General features: G+C 44.4%; 1 long non-coding RNA gene and 1 pseudogene across 1 annotated transcript in view; both read left to right on the plus strand.

Annotated features, from left to right (window-relative positions):
• Positions 1–3,126: 3,126 nt before the first annotated feature.
• The window catches only part of LOC134486044 (uncharacterized), a 57,680-nt gene continuing 40,688 nt past the window's right edge, over positions 3,127–20,118 (plus strand). The window contains exon 1 of the long non-coding RNA XR_010064716.1: positions 3,127–3,253. This is a non-coding gene — a long non-coding RNA (uncharacterized LOC134486044). The remainder of the gene's footprint in view (positions 3,254–20,118) is intronic.
• On the plus strand, positions 3,250–20,034 carry LOC134486037 (nidogen-2-like; annotated as a pseudogene).

Genomic DNA, 20,118 nt, shown 5'->3' on the forward strand with positions numbered 1-20,118 from the left:
CCTGAGTAGTCACAGTGGAGTGAGAATAGTCTGCATAGCATCTTCTAGCATCATAAAGGGTAGCTAGCAGGGGTGGAAGCTTCCTGCTAAGTACTGTGCAGGCAGGTCTGTGTGATTTCTTCAAGTTCTTTGACCTACTTGTGTGGTGTCATCAGCTATAGGATCTTACCATCACATTCTGAGGGGTAGCCCTGAGCAATGAGAATTGGCAACTCTGGTATCATCTCTGTGACATCCTCGACCAACAACTTGAGAGCAAGGTGTCCTACATCTAGCTGTGGACTTTTTGAGAACTTGTAGCCAATGGAAGGAGAATTACCCACCTTGTAACGTTCGTTGTAAGTTGGTAAGTAGCTTTTCATATGGCTTTTGTATTTTAATGTTCGTGGACGTTTTACCTACTTGTATGTCTGTGTGAGGCTGTCAGAAGTCCTGGAACTGACGTTACAAGCAGGGGTGAGTTACCATGGGCGAGTAGGTGCTGGGAATTGAACCCAGGACCTCTGGAAGAGCAGCCTGTGCCCTTAACTGTCCATCTCTCTGGCCCTTCATAAGGCCTTTTCAAATATCCTTAGTGTTAGTTAGTTCTCCTTCATCCTCTTCCCTACAATCCTAAAGATTTTAAACCAGTATTTCATTTATGCATCATTTAACCTATTGACCTAAATTGGTAGAAAAGATTAAAAAAAATAACACATGGTTTACAAAATTACATTTGTAATTTGAAGAGGGGATTCTAAAGGAGATTATGTTCAAAACCAACATGGGGAAATCCTAAAAAGGATCTGGCCTCTGCCCCCTTGTTGGAACTCCTTACCTGTGTTCTGATTTTCTTCTTTTGTTTATTTCTTTGTTTAAGGGTGTCGGCAATTCCTTTTTGTCCACAGCTGAACACTTTCCAGGCCGTTCTGGCATCCGATGAATGTGATTCCTATGTCCTCTTTCTCTATCCTGCCAATGGTCTTCAGTTTTTGGAACTCACCCCAAAGAATCCTATAGTGTCCAGTTACAGTTTCCTGCTAAGGTGGGATTCTGCCAAGGGGAAGCAGATGACGTGAAGAGAAAAGCCCTGTATTTCAGCCTGACTAACAGTGAGCAGTCGGTGAAGAATTTCTACCAGGGAGTAATGTGGAGTGTGTGACTGTGCTATGCACTGGAAGGACATTTAGGAGGGACACTATCTCTAGTGGCCAGAAACCATTTGATAATAACCTTTGGTGGCTTCTAAGAAAGGCGCTGGTTGAAAACCAAGAGCTAAGCTTGAACTCCGGAGCTTCAGGCTGTCCAAGATTTAAAAGATTCTTTCTTTTTCCTGCACTATTTGTCAGGCAGAGAAACCAGAACCAGCAGTGATTATATGTTTTTGCAGAACTACTGGGATTTGCTGTGAAAAACATTGTTCTTGGGGCTACATAAAAATATCCCGTCATAACTAACTGCCTCAGTGGACCCTTTTCAGGTTAATGATTTCTGGAGAGGAGGCATCATGATTCAGTCTTTCAAACAGGTATTGTTAAGGATTAAATTATGAGTACTATAATGGGGGGCAGGTAGGTAGATGAGGCTTTTAGTCATCTCAGGTTTCTCCTGGCACCATCACCAGAAATCATGCTGACTGGTTTACCCACAGAGTTGCCAGAGACAAATCCATTTCTTAGTCTCCCCAGTAGGTTATTCCGCTAGTGCTGCAATAGGCTATTCTGCAGGTGTCTGTCCAGTTGGTGCTCCTAAGAGACTATTGACTTCAGGTGGGCTCTTTTGTCTTTGTATTTTGCAATACTAGCTTAGCCCACAGTAGTTACTTTGTGGCTTTCCATAGTTTCTTCTCAGTCAAACTAGATCGTGGGCAGAGAGAGTGACAGAGCAAAAATTTACCGATCACTTTATCTGCAGAGCATTGTGATAAAACCCTTGCAGATATTATCTTAATTAAAACCCTCTCAACTTATAGGTGGTAAGTATAATTATCTTCCCAGTTTTACCAATAGTCTTACCGAAATTATGAAAGGTGCTTATGTCAGAGTCAAATGGCCGAGCCATAGTCAATACAGCTCTGAAGTATGGATACAGGGGTGATCTCTTATGCAGAGTAGATAGGGTGTTTCTTACTTGGATTTCATGTTACCTGGTTGTTTGTATTTTGGGTCATTTTATCAGTCACTCCGGTTACAGCTCACTCTGCCCCTCTCCTGCAATTTTGATATTTCTGGAAAGCATCAAAGGAGACAGTGAAGAACCAGAGTGAATGGATGACAGTGTTTGTGTGTGTGTGTGTGTGTGTGTGTGTGTGTGTGTGTGTGTGTGTATGTGTGTGTGCATGCGAGCGTGCGTGTGCGTGGATGTGCATGCATGTGTGTGTGAGCACATGTATGAAGGCCTTTATGGCTCCAGTAGGGAAACACAACTTTCTCCTCACATGCTTTTTCCACACACACAGGCACAGACACATGCACACGCACACGCACAGCAGCTTCTTATGGCTATGCAGGTACCAATTCTCATTCTAATACTCTGTCATTCTTGGTCCTTCCCAGATTCTGTTGGTGTCCAGGGGCTCTGCCTTTAAAAATCATAGTATTTCAAGCACTCAGCCTTATTTCCAAGGGTTCTACATACAAGTGTGCCCTCCTGTTCTGTGATCCGTACCGGGTCTAGGTCTCCATCTCACCCTAGTCTGTGTAGTCTAGACTCTAGAACAGACTTAGCAGTTGGCCTCTACCCTTTCTCCTCTAACCTCTTACCCTCTAGCTTAAAGACTCTCTCTCCCCAGGTAGTACCTAGAGCCCCTTGGAAGGAGGGCTGAGTGCTTGAAATACTACAATTTTTAAGACACAGGCGTGTGCCAGAAAGGAGCAGCGTGAGACATGACCAGAGTGATTGACAAATTTGGTGTGCCTCACGCTTAATAAAATGAGACAAACTACAGACCATGGAATAACATAAAATGCAAGTCAGAATTATCCTACCACTACTCTGAGTGACAACTCTGCTACCTCCCCTTTCAGCGTGGGCTTTGCCTCCCATTCAGTGTTTGCATACTTAACAATGTCTCCTAGTCTTCTTTCCTCCAGGTTCTGTCAGTATCGTTGTCTTAAGGGTTGAAATATTGCATCACACATGCCCAGCATTGAGGACAACATTTGTAAACTAAAGTAGCTCAGGATCATGGTCCTAGCTCCCTCTGGATGCTTTGCTGTACCCCTCCAAGGAGAAGAACATTTTCCTAGTCCTGGAATCTCTTCATCCAACAGAGGTAATACATTATTCATGTTTGCAGGCCTCTTCTGAAACATATGTATATTCAGGTAGGGAAGAGAGTAGTTCCTGGGAAGGGATTAGTCCCAGGCAGGCCAGCATGGCTGTTCTGTTTTGTGATACAGTTTTTCTTTCTAGGAGACAAATTCTATCTGTGAGCATTCATAAACGACCTCAGTGTGGAGGGTAAATTAACTGTTTAGATTCCCACCAGGCACTGTGGCAAACGCCAGGATATTGATTTATGTCTCATTAGAAGGCATTTATTTAGCTCCACGCTTGCATGATTTGTATTTTCCTTCTCTTTGAAGCTTTGAAGCTGTCCACTTCCAAACTCCAGAGGTTTCCCAGCTGCAATACCCTGCTGTGGGATGGGCTGGGGCTCCAGGGTCTCTTCTTACTGATTGGTTTCAGTTTTTATAATTACCTTACTGTGTGGGAGTTGGGGGTTGGACACAGCTGTCGGGGAGGTGTCTGGGTTGGAATCCAGGTTGTCAGAGTTTGTGCTCTCCCCCTACCACGTGGATTCTGGGTATAGCTCTAAGCTCTTGTAGGTAAGTGGCTTTCCCTGCTAAGTCATTTTTTCAGCCTGGAGTTTTGTCTTCTGTGGTGTGTTTTATTTGCAACCCTAATTTCTATAAGCACCAACTGAGGGCAAGAGTTGAAGCTCTGCTGGTAGACATGGCCTTACAGACACAAAGCCCAGAGTTTTGACCTTGGTGCCACACAAACAGGGTTTAGTATCACACCTGGTATCCCAGTGTTTGGGAGGTGCAGGCAGGAGGAAGAGAAGCTCAAGGTTATCATCAGCTACATGAGGCTGTGTCTCAAAAAATGAAGAGAAACCTTAGCAATTGAATATAACAAATCACAGAGGGGACGAACACTGACCTGACTGGGGAGGAGAGGGTTTATTTGGTTTACTGTCCTGGGTCACACAGTGCATTAGGGGAGCCAAGGCAGGAACTAAAGCAAGACAGGAACCTAGAAGGAGGTAGGAACTGGAGCAGAAGCCATGGAGGAACATTATTATTGGCTTGGTTCCTCTGTCTTACTCAGCCTGATTTCTTACACAACCAGAGATGGTACCCTAGGGTGGTATCACCCATAGTGAACTGCTCTTCCTCCCACCAATCATTAACCAAGAAAGCGCCCCTCCCCCAGACTTGCCTTCAGGCATGTGTGATTGAGGCAATCTCTTCTCAGGTCTGTATCATGGTGACGAAATCCAGCCAGTACAGCAGAGTATCGTGAATACACTTGGGTACAGGTAGTGGCTAGTGGACAGTGCACAGAATGAGAGAGAGATAGAGAACTGAAGAAAACCTCAACTCTCTTCATTATTGCAGTAGAAACGTAGACTAGAATGATGAATACTTGCCCCAGTGAACAAAGATCTCGTTATATGATTCAGTGGATCTTAATACTTCTTTTTAGCCATTCCCTCTTATTCTTGATTGTTGACTTTTGAGGAAATTACATAGTCTGGGATAATTTGAGGTTTGGTATTTCGTGCAAACACAGGATTGATATCATTGGCTAGGTCCCAGTTTCCAGAGTCATTTTTTTTCTCCATCTTTATTAAATTGGGTATTGTTTATTTACATTTCAATTGTTATTACCTTTCCTGGTTTCCAGGCCAACATCCCCCTAACACCTTTCCCCTCCCACTCTATATGGGTGTTCCCCTCCCCATCCTCCCCCCATTACCACCCTCCCCCCAACAATCACATTCACTGGAGGTTCAGTCTTGGCAGGATGAAGGGCTTCCCCTTCCACTGGTGCCCTTACTAGGCTCTTCAATGTTACCTATGCAGTTGGAGCCCAGGGTCAGTCTTTGGGTAGTGACTTAGTCACCTGAAGCTCTGGTTGGTTGGCATTGTTGCTCATAGGGGGTCTCAAGCCCCTTCAAGCTCTATCAGTCCTTTCTCTGATTTCTTCAATGGGGTGGTCCCATTCTCGGTTCAGTGGTTTGCTGCTGGCATTCACCTATGCATTTGCCATATTCTGGCTGTGTCTCTCAGGAGAGATCTACATCCAGTTCCTGTCAGCCTGCACTTCTTTGTTTCATCCATCTTATCTAGTTTGGTTGGTGTATATATATGGGCCACATGTGGGGCAGGCTCTGAATGGGTGTTCCTACAGCCTTCCAGAGCCTTCCTAACCCGAGCTTTCTCTTAGCGTTAGGAATCATCCTACACATGGCTGTCCTCTTCACAGCAAGCGTACCATTGACACTGAGATAGTAGGTGACTAAGCTGGCAAGAGTAGTGCCACATCCCAGCAGAAGATCTCGAGGTTCAGGATAGCTGGGTCTATCTGGTGAAATTCCTCTGAGAAAAGAGATTCTTGGGAACTAACAGGGGTTCATGGTCTACTCTACGGAGAAAATGAAGATCTGTTCCCAAATACTGAGCCTCATTTTGATTAATACATTTGTATCTTACCCATGTTGAACTTTTGCTCAAAAATTGTTTTAGACTTGGTCATTAAAAAGTACTGATAGATCTATCATTCTCTGTCATTAATACATTAGTCTATGTGAATCAGAGTACACAGAGATGTTTGGAAGACAAAGTTTCTTCTTAGCATGAAATTCTTGCCGTGGCTTTGCCAACTTTGGGCTGTATGATCTGAAGATTAGCTAACCCCTCAAAACCAACTTTTTCCTCACTAAGATCTAGCACAGCTACCACCCCTATCTTGCAGAGCACAGTGAAGACTGATAAGCACTTGTGTAGGCACGGCTTGTAGAAATCAGTACTATTTAAGTGTTTTAGGAATTTTAAGCTTAAGTAAGCTTGAGTCCGATTTAAATTTTCATTCATGTCGAGAACGCATAAAATATTCTTGCATTCCATGTTTGCTCTCAAGACAGCCAGGATTTTGACAGAATATTTGATTTGGGCTTCTGGAGCAGACATATAACCTGATGGCTTAGTGTTCCATACACAATGCCAGACAAAAGGCAGCTTTTAACAAAGTTCCTGTATGGTATTTATCTCAGTTACTTAGATGCTTTGCTTCTGTTTGACATAGCATGGAAAGTTTGGCTTTGATCGTTAAAATCTTTTGATTTCAATATGAATTCTGAAGGAGGATGAATGGACTGGTTACAATCCACTCCTTCCTCTGTTCTTAGACTAAGCAACCTGGGGATTCCTGGGGCGTGGGCTTTTCACATCAGCAGCAGGCTGGCGCTGGACAATGTCTGGCCAGCCACGGTCAGAGGTGACCATTCCACAGCCTGTTCCTCAGTGCTGGAGCACTCCTCCAACCATGCTGCAGCCCTGGAGATCTGTACTGAGGACAGTTGCAATTATCACAATGAGAATGGAGAGGATGTAGAATACCCACCAATTGAACCAGGGGAGGCCCTAGAAGGCCACAGGAGAATGGATGTATTGATGTGTCTTTCAAATCAAAGGCTAATTCGAGCTTTGTGGATATTGGCACCACGTCTCCAGATTCTGATCACGCTTCTCCTTTGCCACACCCAGCACCTGGTAACTGGCCATCCTACCGGGAAACAGAATCGGCTTCTTTGGTCCATCAAATCAAACAGGGGCCACCTGTGGGAGATGTAGGGGTCCTGGATTTCAAGGACGTAGCATTGCTTTTGGATCCAGTGGGCACCAGAACCCCAGCTCCTCCACAGGCAGATGCAGCTTTCCTAACTCCAGGCAGGAAAGACCTTGGGAACAGAAACACCCAGTCCTATCCAGAGGCACGGTCAATGCTTTCACAGCCAGATGTTCCCCTCGCTCCTTTGGAAGGAGAAATCCTTCCTAATTACCCCGAGTCTGGTACATGCCACCCCTGAGTGGAGGGAGGTATGTGGTAGGACTGGATGACCACGTGAGTTCTAAAGCTCAAGGCAAGTGCATTGAAAAACTGGGCATTTGAGGTTTTGTTTAAAGAAAATATAGCAGAGTTGACAAACTAGACATGGTCATTCACCTGGGCCCATTCCTGTCCGGGCAGGCTGGGACAGGCTGGGGCAGACTGAGACAGAAAGATTTTCTAGGTTCAAGAGTAGCCTAGGCCATATAGAGAATTGTAGGCCAGCCTGGATTATACAGCCAGCTCTCCTCCCAAGTGTAATGAAAAATTTCGGGTTGCAAGTTCAGAGAAGGTGAGCCATTTCGAGGCTTCATAGGCATTGCAGGATGGAGGGTATAGCCATTTAGCTTTGACTGTGGTAGTTAGCTGTGCAGGCTTAGGCAAACATGCTGAAGAGCCTTAGGGAGAGAACATGGTATAGACACCTGTGTCTGCTATTAGTTCTGGTTCTTGTCCCCACAGCTGTGGCCTTCACCTCCCCTGAACCACCTTAACCTGGTTCTGTGACTCACTAGCACTAAAGGTAGCAGGAAGAAGGCAGGGGAATGCCCAGAGGGAACAACTTTTCATCCATCCTGATGGACTGGGAAACTGGTCCTAGATTCATCCTCCCCTACACCTATCTCCCGCTCTCCCTGCTCAATGATCTCTGCCAGGAGGACGTGTCAGAGGTCACACCTCTCTCCACAGCATTTCAACTTCACAGTTTTTCTGTCCGTGTATTGACAAAAACATTAACCTAGCAGAGAGGACCTTCTGGTTCTGCTGGGACATTTTCTGCAGGTTCAGGAGTTGTTTAGAGAAATAGTTCAGGAGGGAAGAAAACACTTTGTGTTTAACAGAGTATAGAGTAATAGTTAGGGTAGGACCGTTGTTGTCAAGTTTGAATCTTGGCCATGCTAAGGCAACTTATTTCACCCTCAAGTCTCTGATTTTCATTTATAAACGTATCGCCAGGATTTGTTGTTAGTGTATGTTATGTTTTGAGTGTCTGCATTAGTCTATTCCTCAGAAGACAATTAAGACCATCATTACTAATCTTTAGAGGATTTAAAACATAGCAAACTGGAGGATGGTGGGGTGAACAGCTGGGCTGGAAAACAGAGAAACTGAAAACAGAAAGTCTCATTAAAAAGCTTTTGCCTCCTGGCTCCTTTTCTGCTTGATGACGTTTGATGAGCATTTGTTTTTTTTTTAAAGCCAAAGGCATGGATTTCTTTTCAACGTTCTAGAACTTTCAAATTCGTCTAACAATCTCCTATAATATTCAGTGTGAGTTCTTTCTATCTAAAGAGATTTAAAGGCACGAATCAAAAATTTCCTCAAAGGGATTTTGTGTTACAGATGTGTTTTTGAGTGGCCTTTTGTTGCGGGTTGTATTTTCCTGGCCCAGGAAGAGCACACAGTTATTGGAAAGTGGTTGTATGTACAGTTGTCTGAAACCTGAGGAGCGGGCTATGGCCCAGCACGAAACTGTAAACTGACCTAAAACCTTCAGAGAGTTTTCTTTTGCAATCGGTCATGGTCCTTGAAGCATGAACTTTGGAGATGATAATGTGTCACGGTGTCAAAGGTTGTGCGTGGCTGTTTAAGAGCTCAGAAAGGCCTGAAATGGAGCCAGTCACTGGGAACTGAGGGTAACAGCATAACCCAGGAGGGACATGATCTGTGCTATTTAATCAGCTGCCAAATGTAGTCAATGCTGACATCTAAATGCTAGAATGTTTATGAAAAAGACATTCAGGGGGAGATTGTCCAACTGGAAGCTTTTAAGTCTTAGAGGAGAAAAATACTTTTAAATTTTATTTAAAAAAATTTATGTGTGTTCATGTGTACACGTTCATGTGTGGGAAAGCCTAGCCCTTAAGAAAGAATGTTTGGTGAGCTGTGTGAACCATAGAAACACGTAATTGTTATTATTTATGTTCAGAGGAAACACTGTTCTCCCGGAGGTTTATCCAGCAGCTGTGGGCTTACTCTGGGCAGCTGTTGACATGGGGCTGAGCTGTAGTACCAGCTCAAGGTAGGAAATGCGTGGCTTCTGGTAGTGGATGGACTTGAGTTCCCCCGCAGTGTAGTTTGAACACAGATGCTGTTTGAACCTTATTTTCTGAACAGAGAGCACCCTTCTCAATAAATTTTAACTTCCCCTTTAAGCATATAGGATTTGGTTTGCTGAGTCAGGGAATTAGGATTTTGTTAAAGGCTCAGAAAATTTCTCTTCTTTTTAGTATTGTTTTCATTAGGGTGTGTGTGTGTGTGTGTGTGTGTGTGTGTGTGTGTCTGTGTCTGTGTTTGTGTGTGTGTCTGTGCATGCCTGCCTGCCTGCCTGCCTGTGCATATGTATATGTGTTGTATAGGCCCCATAGGCATAGGAATAGGAGAGGTGCTCTGAAGTGGCCCCAGGTCAGCTTATGCAGCATGGTAGTATAGACAGGTTCCATGCTGCCACCCTGAGCAGTGTTTCTTTGTCCTGCAGCCCTGCTCATATTGGGAGCTTTCAATTCCAGGCTGCAGTAGGTTTTTGGTTGTCACAGCAGAGAGTATCTGCATTCTCACCGCCAGGGAGGTAGACCCCATTTGCAAAGAGAGAGAGATTGTTGGGGAAAGGCTGCAGCGCATTTGTTAGTCTCAGTAGATTGAGCAGCTGTGAACTTTCCCTTCACTAAGGCCATCCCTAACTCAAGCCTCGGGAACTGTTCCCTACAGCTTTTACTCTGGACTGAGCTCACCCTCCCTGTTGCCTGCCCTGATCCTCAGCTGTAGAGAGCCACAATAACATTCGTCACCACATGATGGCGCTGGCTTCCACTGCACCCCACGTGGAAAGCCGAGATAACATTTGCCATTACAAGATGGCGCTGGCTTCCGCCATGCCAGCCCGACTTCCTTTCAGGAAGTTAACTGTGTGCACATGTGCAAGAGTGTCTTCCTGCCAGGTCTTTGCCGACTCCGGGGCGTGCCTATGAGATCATGGGTAAGCGACCAATCAGGAGTGGATGTGCCGCGCTAGGGTGTATATAAGCCGCGCCATGATGGCGCCCCGAGTCCCCTCTCTTTAAGATACCATAAACATTTTGCTACAGAAGGATTCATGTGTCCGTGAGTGTTCTTGCTGGCGAGACGATAGCGCGAGACACTCAGCTTCCACCTGGTTCCCAGCAGCTACACAAACAGACCAGTTCTTTTAGTCTGAGGCAGGGATTTTGTTGCAGCTTTCAACCTGGAGTAGAAAGCGCTGCTAAGGTGCTGGGGTCCTCGCAGCTGGGAGAACTGAAGTAGAGGAGGAAGGTGCGGCCAGGTCGAAAGCTCTGGGCCAGGGTGTGGTGGTATCACAGGTGGCCATTTCTGAGCACCTTCTCCACTGCTGTTTCTCACCCCCTGGCTTCTGATACTCGCAGGCTGCTTCTGACATTCCCATAGTGACGCAGGATGGGGAGGGTACTGTGGGCAACAAGTAGACACACCACCCAATCCGGATCAGGCGACCCAAGGGTGTCTGTTAGCCCCGCCTCCGCCCCCCATGTCCCACCCCCAGACTGCGGCCAAGCTGCTCAAGTGGTTCTAGCTGTTGGTGGGGTCCTGCAGCTGTGATAGGCTCCTCCTCTCCGGCCCTTCCTCCCCGCACACCTCTCAGGCCCTCCTGGGATAGCTGTCCTCCTCTGGGGCCCTGTACTTGCTCCCAGCCATGGTGGCTAGCTCACTGCTCTCCTCCTTTACCTCGTTTTCTCCTTGGCCATCCTGGTCCAGACAGGTAAGGTGAGGGCTGGGGCACCCGGGGACCCTGCCCTGGTGCCTGGGGGTCGTTCTGTGCATGAGCGACTTTGTCTCTACCTGACTGGCCTGAGGTGTGGCGTTGGGGTAGGAATAGGGAGACCTGGCTCCTCTGGGCCTAGGGGTGAGGGTCTAAGATTTACTGGAACTGAACCAACTCTGAATTGAAGATGAGGGATGGGACCTTCTTAGGGCTGGTATGAAAACACTAGGATGATAAAATCCTAGCCAAGTATTAGTGATAACAGCTGTCCCCAGCAGTGTACCTTGGGAAAAACCTTGGAAAAAGCAGTCATTTTGAAAATTGGCCTTGAGGCCACCTGCAGCAAAAGCATCTGGAGAGCTTCCCAGGAGACTCTCTGGCCACTTTCATCGGGAACTCAGAGGGTTAGTAGAGAGACAAAGGGAAATTAGGGTGGGGGTGACTTGTACTTCTTAACAGCATCTTATGTGCTTTTGGTGTCTGTCCCTACACTTCTAGAGACTCTGGTCATATTTTGTGGAGGAGGTGGACACAGAAATTGTGCTGAATCAAGGGAACACGTTTCTTTCACCTTGTGCAACTCAATTTATAGACCAGGCCTAAGTGTCATCACCTGGGGTGTAAGGTTCGAAATGCAGTAGCTCCTGAGTTACTCTGTCAGATTCAATGATCTATTTAGCATAGTAATCAGATCCCCAGGAATTTGCAGGCACATTCAAGTCTGAGTAGTGTCTTCTTATGATAAATACAATCGGTGATTCAGAATAGCATATTAAGCATGCACCAGCAGAGTCTTCTTTCATTTATTATGTCCGGTCTCCACATCAGGAGGGGAAAAATGGCTTCAAGAAAACACTGCAATTGTAGTTGATTCAAAGCAGCATTATGCTTTGAGCTTTCTAAAAATGAAGGCAAACCCAACTAGTGAGAAACATAGGCTTAGGCAAACCAAACTTGGCCTTAGCACTGACTTCTAGCAAGGTTTATGTCACATATAAGGAACACTGGGAAAGAGAACTCCTTGCCCAGGTCATTATGATAAATGAATGAATGAATGAATGAATGAATGAATGCAGAAATGGTTTTCTTAAGGCAATTCTGTTGGTGTTGGTACAAGAATCTTTCAGTGAGCTACAGAGAGATGGCCAGTCTGGGTTCTGGGTTCTAAGAACTGATGCTACAGAGGGTGAAGACAGCCAACACTTGTATCTCTGCGATGACAATGTGGTAGAGGAAGAAACCCAGCATAAATGTCAGATCTATGTCATGGACTGCTAAGGAGGGAAGAAAGCAAACAATGACAGGGATAAAGAGTGGCTCATGATTTTAGTCTCCCTTTGGGCATAAAATTTTTATTGTCTAGTGTCCTTTTGTAGAGAAAAGTATCCAGTAGCACACCTTATCCTTGAGGTTTGTGTCCAAAACACTGCAGGAGATGCCTGAGACTGTAAATGTCAATTGTTTTTGCTTTGCTGAGTTGAAACGCAAAGCCCTGTGCATGGTAGATAATTGCATCTTATAGCATGGAGGTTTTGAAACTAGACTGTGAATGCCCTTAGGTTTTCCTGCTTTGAAGTGAGAGAGATGGGGGAAGCTGGTAGAGGTGAAGTCATACAGTGAATAATTGGCAGCTAGGGTTTGCTCCCAGGCTTCTGTGACTCCACAGTCACCATCTAAAAACATGCGGCATAATTCATTTAGACCTGGAGGCTGCCCCACTTCTAACTTTCTGTCGCTTTCTGAAAATGAGTTCTCTAAACCCATTCAATCAGTCCATATAATGACTCATAATCGCAAAAGATGTCTCTGGTCCAGGAATGTGTCCATCTTAGATCAAGTACTACTCCCTGGGTGTATTTTGTGCCCATCGTATGCCTTCCATCCTTCTTTGCTTGCTTTCTTTTTTTAAAAGATAGAGTCTCAAATTTGCTATGTGTTCAAAGCTGGCCTTGAACTCTTGATCCTCCTGCCTCTGCTTCCTGAGACCTAGGCTTAGATTCCTGATTCTCTTGCCTCTCCCACCTGAGACTTGGAGTTACACTTATGTGCCACCATGTCTGACATGCATCTTGTTTTGAATCAACACTACAACTGTTTAGGTTAGATATCCTCACTTCCAAGTGAGGGGACTGTGGCTACAGGTCAGAAAGAATAGCAGGGTTCAACCAGATAAGAACGCCACTCTGTGACCTTTTTGTTTTGTTTCGTTTGACCTAAGAATACTGAACCAGAAGTATCTTTGCTTTAAAGGTAGGGACCTAATTTTTCTGTAGCAGGGTCCAGGGAGCTCTGCCCCAGTGTCCCTTTATTCTTGTTCCTGGACCTCAGTAATGGGTTGTACCTGAACAACACTAGCCTACGGAAAGGAAAGGAATCCAAAATACCACATCATGTCCAATAGAAAAAAAATGCTCTCCTAATTATACCCTACATGGTGACACAAGCCTTTTAATCTCAGTGCTCCAGGACCTGAGTCAGGAGGATCTTGAATTTGGGGCTAGACTCCCCTCAGCAAACAGCCAACCAGAATAAGGTGTACATAATTGTGGGTAAGAGCACAATGACCCCGGTGCTAATTATACTGAGTGGACAGGCTGGGTTCCAAACAGGAACTTGTGCACTGATTTGGGGGTATCAAGGTTTATACATGTGCCCTAGAAAGAGTGTGGGATTGGCTTCAAGCTCCTTGAGTGCCTTCATCAGTCCTGGGAATTGGGCATCATGAGGACAGAGAGAATTTTCTTTCCCTCAGTGGTACTGGGGTCACCATTTTGTTAGCTAGTCCTCCACAGATCTAGAACCTCATTCTTGAGACGTTTGATAAGTTTTCAGTCCCTTCTTTGGTGGTATAGGCCATGTCTTCATTTTTCAGTACAAGACAGACACCAGGTACCTGTATCAAGTGTACAGAAGCCATTTGAATGGATATTGGTGGGTAGCAACAAAAATAAAGTTATGGTTGGGGGTCTCCACAGCGTGAGAAATGGTGTTGAAGGGTCACAGTGTGAGATGACAACGAAAAGGCTGCTCAGAGGGGCCTGAAGCCAGAAGCTTCACTGGGTTCTGAGAGTAGACTTTCTAGACACACTGACTTTCCTGTCTCCAGTTGTGCTTCCTACCTGATGGTTTGGCTTTTCCAACTTTATGTCTACTGTCACTTTGTACATTTTTAATGTTGTTCCTCTGCTGCTCTTGGGTTCCCAAAAAGCCTGGCTCAGAGGCTCCTGAACCTTTGTTTATTCTAGACTCAGCTCTCCCAGTAGCCTTCTCAGAGGTCCAGTGACTAAGGATTTGTTGTTCTAAAATAGGTATATATAAGATCACCATTGGATTTCTGGTGAATGTCTGTAATCTCAAAACTCAGGGGGTGGAGGCAGGAGAACCAGGACTTCAAGGCTAGCCTCAACCACACAGCCAATTAGAGGCTACCCGCTGGTATATGAAACCTTGACTCCACTTTTCCATACATCTGCATATCTGCCCTTTGTGGCCTTCACAGTCACACAGTGTTGCTTTCATTGAACTCTACACATTGTAAGTCCCATTGGTCATGGTACATATTCCACCATGAAAGTGGAGGAGTGTCCAATGAATTTTAGCCCCAGTTTCTCAACAGGCACAAACTCATGGAGTTGTAGGGTCCTGCTGAAATGCTGCACCCCTAAAGTTCTCCCCAGTCTTCCCAGTGGCAGTGACTGTATACCTCTAGCATGAAGCTGGTCCCTTTAGTTCTTTGAGTAGCAATGACCATTAGAGGTATTTGGTGACCTGCACATCTCTTTATTTCTAGCCCTTTGAATGAGGCCATGATGTGTCTGTCAATTGTCGGTTGTCACGTTCCCTCTCCATTGGGGTTGGGCGTGAGCTAGGTGGATCCAAAGATTTTTCTAGAATTTTCTCTGTGGTTGGAGCTTCATACAGAGAGTACAATGTCCAGTGGGACAGCTCCGTTAGTGGAATTGGCAGAGCATCGGTCTTCAGAAGTCTAGATCAGGAGCTGGGGCAACCTGGGGTCCCTTGTTTATGACAGAGAAAAGTTACTTAGGTTTGCCTGTTTCTAGATGCAGACAGCAGAGCAGTTCCTTAGCACCAGGCCTTTGAATTTTAGCCTGGAAGTTGTATGTGGGTTGGGGTAGCATAGTGTGAGAAACCTGTCTAGCATATACAGGGTTCCAGGGAGTAGTGGTGGGGCAATAACAGGAAAAGGAATGTTGGTTGATTGATAGTAGATATCTTGTAAGCAAGGGAAATGTGGGTGCTGTCCTGTGTGGTGTAAGATGTTTGGCATATAATCTCTTGCCTTTACCCAGCAGGTACAGCACCCTGCTCACTTGCCTTGCAACCTGAAGACGACTGCAGAGAGCGCCCAGTGTGTGCCAAGCAGTAGATTTCTACTGGTGGAGCACCAGTGATATTGACAAAGATGTCTATCGCATGACTCTTGAGATATCTCTATATGCGTGTGGTTCTAGGGCTGGGAAGGAGGAGAGCCTTGTACATATCACGCAGGTGCTCTACTACTGCCAAGACACAGCCTAGAACTTGGTAGAGTTTTTCAGAGACAGGATCTCTGTGTGTATGTTAGGCTAGTCTTGAACTTATAAGCCCCTCCTGCTTCTGCTCTGAAATGCAAGGATAAAGGTTTCAGACAGCTTGCAGATGTGCAGATGTGTTTTTGTTGTTGTTGTTGTTTTTCTTTTTTTTTTTTAATAGTTCCCTCTCTTGATTTCAATATACTCAAACACCAAGGTTTTCTGTTTTCCTTGCTGCCTTAGTACAGATGTGTTGGAAGAAGTGAGGTCAGGGGCCATCTTTGTGGGTTGGTGTCAGCTCCACTCATCTCAGACCTACCCTGGACTCTGGTGAGCTTTGGCTGTCCTAACTGTATAGCAAGTCACTGAGATGGGTAGATGTTAGGTCTCGCCAGTCTCAGTGCATGATGACTTTTATTTTATTTTTGGTTTTGTTGTTGTTTGTTTGTTCTTTAATTTGAAAATCTTTTATAACAAAAGTTTTTAAAAAATGTACTTTGATGGCTAGTGGAAGATGCACTCTGTCTTATGCCTTAAAATCTATTTTAACCTTTCATATGATAAATATCAATAGTCAGAAACCATATTTAAAAAGCACATGAAGGTCTTCAAGTGTTTTACCATCTAGGGTTGTAAGACCAAAAAGTTTGGTACTTCTTTTGGCAAAATTATACTCAGGAGAGTGGTTTCTGTTGTGCACAGTGTTTATCACTTTATTGTTATGAAGTGATACCCGACTGTCTCCTGAAGTGGCTGTCTTTGGTTTTGGCCACCAGCAGTGTACTAAAGTAGCCATTGTGTAATGGCCTTGTCAGCACTTGTCAACTTTGTCATGATCTAAACCCACAAGATTTAGACATCTATTATACAATTATATTATAATTATTTATTTGTAATTATATTTAGTTTACATGCTTCTGATTACTACGGGGTAGTCTAAGATAGTTTCTTCTTTAATGAATTGCCTGGTCAACCCTTTGGCTCAGTTCCTTGTGTATATTTTCTCCTGGTTCCTGCTCACAATGCTCTTTTTTCCTGTTTCCTTTGCGGTATTTTTTTCATTATCATTACAATATCTATCTATTGATCTGTCTGTCTGTCTGTCTATCTATCCAAGTCATTCCCATTGTTTGCCCTAATCTTAAGTAGTATATGAATGGACTGATAATTTCTTTATTGACTTATTTTAAAAAGTCAGTATCTTTTGTTTATCAAGTCATATACTTTGTGTTAACAGACAAGGAGGTAAAATATTCTTCTTTGCTCTCAGTTTATAATCTAGTACAACAAAACCAAGAGAATATAATATAAACAAGGGATTGAACCTAGCATAGTCGCTTACTAGCCAAATGCTTCTGAGCTCTATGCACAGCTCCAACCTCATCTTTCTAAAATTATGCTTTGTTTTTGAGATCTATTTGCCTGCAAGTTTCTGCCACGTACAGCTGAGAATAAAATTTTCAAAGTTTTAAATGCTATTAGGTTTCCTCCCCACTGCCATTGATTTTTTATTTTTTAGAGAAGATCTTCCTGTGTAGCTCAGTCTGCCATGAAATCTCAACCCTCCGCCTTAGGGTTTATAGTGCTGCCACTGGAGGCCTGCCCCACTATGCCTGGGCTACCTTGGGCTTTAAAATATTGTTTTAGATTTATTTTTTACTATTTAATCACTAGAAATATTTTTCCTACATGCATGGATGTGTATCATGTGGTGCTTTGCGCCTTCAGAGGTCAGGAAGGTGTTCGATCCCCTGGCACTGGAGTTACAGATATAAGCAGCCAGGCAGATGCTGGAAATCAGTTGCCAGCACCCCAGTCAGGTCACTTACAACCACCACAGCTCCAGGTCCAGAGTATCTATGGCCCTCTCTGTAGGGACTGCACTAATACAGATTTAACCCCTCGGCCCCTTATATGCATAATTTAAAAAATCTTATAAGATGTAATTTTCTTTTACATTATTGATATTTCCCATTCAAATGTGATCTATGTGATTCTTTTAACTTTGGGTTTATTTTCATAATCTTATTCATTTTCATTTCTCACAGGGCTGTTGCCAAGCATTGTATAGTATAGATTCCTGTTATGAATAGGATCTTTTCCTCCTCCTCCATTTCTCTAACTCATGAATATTGTTGCCTGAGAAAACTTAAGATTTTTTTTCATATATCTGAAATTAGCAGCAACACTCTTAACTACTTTCTAAAGTTTTGTGTGTGTATGTATAACATGAACAGCTTATGATGATGGATGACCCGTAGTCTCTAGTCTATACACGCATGCACACACACACACACACACACACACACACACACACACACACACACACACACGAGAAAGAGAGAGCTAGAGAGGGAGAAAGATAGAGACAAAGATAGAGAAACAAAGATAGAGAGACAAAGACAGAGACAGAAAGACACAGAGACAGAGATAGAGACAAACCATGATGGAGAGAGGGAGACAGGGAACACTTTACTGACTGAGCTACATTCCTCCTCCCATGTTTTGTTTTGCTGTGTAGCCTAGGAATGTGTCGGGATGCTTGGTTTTGACCAAGTTTTTAAAATGTATAGTTACAGAATACTATCTATTAAGTCCAGTTGAATATATGACTCATACACAAACAGGCTTTTTGGTCTGTTTTATTTACTGTTATATCCCTAGGACATGCAAGAGGGTAGGTGTTTTTCAGTTCAATGGAAGGAAGAACAGATAAATACCAAATTTTCCATTCACAAGCACAGAGCTATAGTGATTTTGTTTTGAACCAGGCATAGTGGAGAAGTTGAAGTAAGAAGATGGTTTGTGTGTCTTCTTATTCTCTGATTCCTTTTATATGGTAGCTCTCTGCCTCACCAGGCTTCTTATTCATGAATTTTCATAACAGCTTTATTTGAAATTGCTTGGTACTGGAATGAACGCATATGTCCCAGACAATGGAATGAACTGTAACAATCACTTGGTGCACTCCATTGGGAGAGATGGCTTCACAGTTGGGGTGAATGGACTCAGACAGTGTTAAACACTTCAAGCAGTACGATGCCACAAGTATTACTTTGTTGGAATTACCTCACTATGGAGGCAAAAAGCAAATTAGTGGTCATTTGGGGTCTGAGGTGGGTAGTGGATGGAGACCTAGGAGAGGTAGAGAGAAGTATGTGTGTTAATCGGAGGTGAGGAGAAGGGGCCAGTATAGTGATGTAACTGTTCTTTGCCTGGACTGTGGTGGGGGTCACATGACACATTTGACAAAAGTATGGATGAGCAAACATTCTCCAATGAACGAAGGTAAAACAGCGGAAGTCTAAACCCAGTGTATGGTTGTGTGAATTTCAGTATTTTTATTGTGATGATAGACTATGTCTTGCCATAATGTGACTTTTGGAGGAAACTGAGCAAAGCACAAGAAACCTCTTATGTTGCTTCTTACAACTCTGTGAACCTGTAGTTATGTTTGCAAACTTTTGAGATCCTGTGGCTCAGTAATTCTGAAGACATCTGCATACATGTCATGGGTAGAGGGCAACACCATGTGTCTTCAATTGTTCTCTACTTTAAAAAATATATTTATTTATTTGCACTTTTGTGTCTGTTTTGGCTGCTCATACGCAAGTGCATTACTCGAATGCAGTGCCAGAAGAGGGCACCAGATCTCCTTGAACTGGAGTGCAGGTGGTTGTAAGCCAGGTAACACATACCCAGTGCTAGATTTACAGCCGAGCACCACCACATCCGGCCTTTACATGGCTGCTGCACACCTGAAGTCAGGCTCTTATGCTTGTGCAGCAGTAACGGTTCACAGAGGTCTCCCTAACCCTGTTTGACTGCTTGAAATAGAATAGACTTTTCTGACATTGGAATTGTAGCACCCAGTTCCTCGTGCTCATGTGCACAGCTGGTTTCGTGCTTGGGCAGTCAGACTTAGGTTTTGGTTGGAAGCCAGGTATATTTATGGTCCTTAAGACATAAGACCTCCCTCTCTCCATTTCACACCGTGAATACTTGGCCATTTCTCATCCTTCTTCGCAGCACACATTATACAGGGCATCACTGATGCAGATGGGAGCTGCAGAACTCCTGATCCACTAAGATGTGAGACATGTCATCTGCTGACTCCTGTGGTCCCTTACCGAGCCACTCTGTTAGGCTTCCCTCACCATGATGCACTTTATCCTCTAAGATTCGAGTCAGTGTGAGGCCTTCCTCTGCAAGTTGTTTCTGTCAAGTGTTTGTCCCAGCCACAAGACTAGAAGTCAGAAAGTGGAGAGATGGGCTGGGCTGTTCCTCACTTGGTTCAGAACTTGCTTGGTCCTACCATCAGATAATCCCAGGCACAGAGACTGCAGTTACACACGCTGTCAAGGTGCATTCTAGCTGCAGCATGGCTCAGGACTCTGTGCCTTTGCACCTGACTGATAGCCCACTGCGTAGCTGGACTGCATCATAGGAGATGACCTGTCCTCACCTTTCTCTAGTTTTACTTCTCTCTTCTTTCCTTCTCCTCTCTCCCCACCCTGTTTCTTCTTGTATTCCTTTCAGCAGACTGGACTGCCCCAGTGATCCTGCACTTCTGCTTGTCATGCAATGGAAGATGGCTGTGTTGCTGTCTGCTCAGTAGTGTTACAAGTGATATGTGATTGGCCAGCATCACCCTTTTTATTGTTCTTGGGTAATTTTCCGTATTCCACGTGTTTCTCCTGAAAATAGATGTTTGAGTTGCTTTGTTTTTAT

Source organism: Rattus norvegicus, chromosome 3 (assembly GCF_036323735.1).
Source record: "Rattus norvegicus strain BN/NHsdMcwi chromosome 3, GRCr8, whole genome shotgun sequence".
In the NCBI taxonomy this organism is placed as follows: Eukaryota; Metazoa; Chordata; class Mammalia; order Rodentia; family Muridae; genus Rattus; species Rattus norvegicus.